The following is a 4,719-nucleotide window of genomic DNA, read 5'->3' as shown; positions in this document are numbered from 1 at the left end:
TAACCTAAAGACTTCTCAAATGAATAGATCAACGGCTGTGCCTGATTTAATTAGGAAAAAAGCATTAATTCCTTCAAGATAAGTTTGTAATAGTTTTTCTTCTATCTGGTTTAATCAGATAAAGGTTAGTTCAGTATCTTGACCTCGTTAGAAAAATTTGTTAAGAAATTCAAAATGGTGGAATCGTCCTCGTTTTTCGGGCATGGAAAATTTTCCCAGTTTTGGTTTTCGGAATGACCACTAGCTTAGTCTCGTGCCCAGACATTCGAGGGCGAGGCCCCGAGTGGGAAACCCTGCCCCCGCGCATGAGGGAGCTGGTTTCGCTGCCAGCTATCGAAAATCCGATGTGCGGTGGGGGCTGTGGGATCTCACAGTATGTAGGAAAATAACCTTTTTCTTGAACGATTAACATGGTATCTATGAAGATTTTTTAATAGAGGCTTTTTACTCTAGCTCATTAAAATGAGGGATTCAAAAGTGGGTAATACGGGAATGTTATTGTTGCATATATTACGATGACTTAATCGGAGTTGCATGCCACAGGAGATCTACCAATGGTTTTATGTTCTCATTTGGGAGTGCTGCTGTGAGTTGGAGCAGTAAGGGAAGTGAACCTCAATGCAAGTTGAGGGCCACCTATGCAGGCTTAGGGCTTGCCTATGGCTTTGATAACAACCACCTATGTTTGTGTTATGGCTCCAATAATGGCCAACTATACTCGCTGCTTAAGGTTCAACATGGGCTTTGTTAATAACCACTTATCCTCGTTTATGGATTACCTATGAATTGATAGAGTCAATTAGGGCTAGGCTATGGTTTTGATATTGTCCCCTTATAGCTTGAGTGGTGGTCTTAGAGATGACTTGTTTAGCATTGCGGTCAAAGTCTTATAAAGACTTGTTTACAATTTTCGTAATAGTGGGTCATGGGTTGCTTATGGCTGGATGATAGCCGTTTAAGTTGGGTTAAGGTGTTTAGTGAGGGCTTGGCTTAAGGTTGGGTATGGCCAGGTTTTTGGGTTTTTTCTACCTTTGGTGACGGCTAGACTATGGCATGGTTTATGGTATTAGTTAATGGATTGGTTGATGGTAGGGCATAGTGCTTACGGTTTGCGGTGTTGGTAAGGATTTGGTTAATGGTTTGGATTATAGCTTTTAGTTAGTTTATGGTTAAGTTATTGGTTTGATTGGTCATGGCTATGGTTTGGGTTTGTAGTTTTGAAAAATTGAGGTTTGGTGATGGCTATGGATTAATGGCAGGGTTGGGCATGGCTACTGGAGGGTATGGTTAAGATTATGGATTAATGAAAGGGTGAGTCCAGTGTTAATAGCATGCCTAGCTATGGTTATGTTTATGGCTAAAGGTATGACCCGGGTTTTGTTTATGGGCAAAGTTTAGTAATAATAAGAGTGCTATTCGGTTATGGTTAAAATGGTATGTCTTGAAAGGGGATGGTTAGGTCAAAAAAGGTAAGTTTCAAAAACATTAAGAACTGCATGAGTTATTTTAGTTCGATTCATGTATGATATCAGGGTGCTTGAACTTTAATAAGTAAACGTAGGATTGAAGACAAATGGTATTTACATGGAACCTGTAGACATAAATTATAAGCTTGTTCATTTAATGATTCATAAACTAAAGGATTCTTAAGAATAGGTATTCTACGTTTAACTTCTTTTGCTGTCATTAATATCATGCCTTAAACCTCCTGTGGGGGGGGGGGGTCTTTACAGGTGGCCAAGTTCTATCGGGATTTAAAATTAAAATCTTGCACTCCATACAAGGGAGACTCTATCAGATTTTTGGTAGGAATTCTATGGCGAGGATTTCAAGAAAACCAAGAGCTATCTGGGATCCATTAAGTCATGTTTTTATGCATAAAATCTTATGAGGTGACCCTATCTTCATACCTAAAGGCTAGGGATAATTTAGCTTAGGGATTCTAGAAGGAAAAGTGAGACTTGGGAAGTTGGGCCCATTTTTGAGCCTTAGATGAACCTTCCTTTAGGTGTTATTTAGTAATGGAAACTCAAAGTTGATTGAATCATTAAACCGTACAATGAGACTAGAAGTAGGTAGTTGTCCCCTGTTAGACTTTAGTACTTGCTCTCAATAGGGAGTAGTAGTAGGAATGGGAGATTGTCTCGATGCTTTGGAAGACGAGACTATGATGGATACTCTTCAGACCCTTAGAGACTCGACATGGCCTTTTTCTGGAGATCGGTAATTATATAATCACTAGACATATTCATACAATTAAGTAATCAGTTAGGCTTACCTAAGGTATTAATACCGTAGGTATCGTAAGGTATACCTTAGCTAAGCCTAATGTAGCCAGGCTGCAAAATGACACCAAACGGCATTAAAAAAATGAGCGCAGACGTCCTCTCTCTCTCTCTCTCTCTCTCTCAGGATGAGGCGGGAAATAACGTGTTAGAGATGCAGAAAAAAAATCGCAGACGTCCAATCTCTCTCTCAGCGCATATCTCTCTCTCTCTCTCAAACATTTTATTCTTACTTGAGGCGGTTTACATTTTCACTCTTTAATATGCAAAAGAGAATTTTCTTTTGGTGCCATATTGATCGATCGTGTAAGGGCCCACAACTTAGGCATGGTCCCTAACCTAGCATTACTTCAGGATAATCAATCCGCAAGGTTTGTTCTTGTTAGTCTTAGATGGTTCACTTTTGCAAACTCATGGTGAAGAAATAGTATTGTACCAAGACATAGACACCCTTGTCCCCTTGCTTATAACATTGTAGCCTACAGGTTTTCCTTATCCAAAGAGGTCTCATTGTTAGGATCCTTAGTTAAGATAGAAATTTGGTATAGCGTATAGCTACTATGCACACGAGTGCCAATGCCTAGGCCTTAGGTAAGAAGCCTAGCATTGAATCCCAAAGGGGTTGATGCGTACTTAGGAGTATTGTTTATTCAAAAACCCGTGAAGGTAATACCCGACCATAGTTCTTCTATGCTAGAATAGTGGGATACTATGCACACGAGTGCCAATGCCTAGGCCTTAGGTAAGAAGGCTAGCATTGAATCCCAAAGGGGTTGATGCGTACTTAGGAGTATTGTTTATTCAAAAACCCGTGAAGTTAATACCCGACCATAGTTCTTCTATGCTAGAATAGTGGGAAGCGATTAGATCTTGATTGGATTTAAAGGTCGGCCCCTAGGGCTAGAAGCTAGGTTGTGAATCACTTATAGTCAATCCTGCATGATTGCTCATGGCCTTAGGCTAGGTGGTAATCCGAACTTAAACTTAAATCCCATCAAAGTGCTTAGAGTGAGCATAGGATCCATAGACAAGTCCTTAGAGAATGGGGTTTTTTTGGGAATGTAGAAATGAGGAGTCCCCCTTTTGGGAACTAGGAGTGATTAGGTTGGCCATATCAAGAACCCTCAGTCTCGGTTCTATGTGTACATGATATATGAGGGAGACAACAACCATGGATGATTGGTTGTGATAGGTTACTTGAGACAAGTAAATTACGTATAAACTTGTTTCAATCTAGTCTGCAAAACTGGATAGGTTTGAGAACTAGGATGCTTGGGTATACCGCCTTATCCAAATATACAAGTTTTGGTTTGCCATGTTACCTATAGCAAATTGCAGTTTCGATTGACATATCTCGAAGGCAAAGTTCAAAGTTAACAAACATACAACCGTGCAATTTTACTTATAAATATCTTAAATTGATCGAATGAACATGAATCAGTAAACATACTTAGAAAGGGTGCTATAGGCGCTTCTGCCTATCGATGAACCACATGTCTATACTTATGATCAATGGAGATCTTGAAGTACCTTGCAAAAAGGACAATTACAAATTGGTTAGCACATCTCAATCTGAGTTACACATCGTTGTTCAAGTCATATGAATTTTGTGCTCATGAAGGGAACATGCCTTTCCCCCGTTTCCCAAATAACACCCTCGGTGTATCAAAAGTGGACCAAAGATACACCATCAATGTTGAAAGTGGTCATTAGTTTGTTCGAATATAAAAGAGAGAGAAATAGGAATACCTTTGTCAATTTGTGATATTGAAGTCGATGATGCAACGAGTCTTATGTGTCATTGTTTCACGATCGCTAATTAATGTAGAGCTATAACTATTGTCGATGCGCACGAGTCATCTTCGACCTCGTAAACGAAAGCCGCAATCTATTAAAAGCATCCAAATCAAGAACAAAATTAATATGTAAGCAAAGCTTCTCCTGTAGTAAGTGGCTATCAAGGTAGCTTGATCAAATAGCTAACCCTAAAGAGGGGATGCTTGAGGAGATTCTTTCTCGGGATGTTGTGTCTTGGAGTGCATTGATTGTAAGATATGTATAACATCGCCAAGTGTGGTGCTTTGGCGAGAGCACCACACTTGCCATACATATCAAGCACAATCCTGCCAAGCACCATATCATTTCTAAAACAACCTTGTCTAGCAATCTTATCATGAATTTGTTTCTCTTTGTCAGCTACCCTTATGCTGCCACAAGCTTTCTTGATGCAAGCAAAGGACATTGCATCGAGAGAGAGGCCCTCGTGCTCTATCTGTTCAAAATACTTTAGAGCATCTTGACCATGCCCCTTGTGAGCATACACTACAATCTTAGAATTTGCATTCAGTCTTTGTAAATTTTACCCTACTCCTTTGTAGATGCTAAATGAATTTAGGCAGATAATAGAACATATGTAAGGAGAAGTTTGCAAAGA

This window comes from Cibotium barometz, chromosome 19 (assembly GCF_041138505.1).
Source record: "Cibotium barometz isolate CiBa-2024 chromosome 19, ASM4113850v1, whole genome shotgun sequence".
Taxonomy (NCBI): domain Eukaryota; kingdom Viridiplantae; phylum Streptophyta; class Polypodiopsida; order Cyatheales; family Cibotiaceae; genus Cibotium; species Cibotium barometz.
This window is presented reverse-complemented; position numbering follows the sequence as displayed.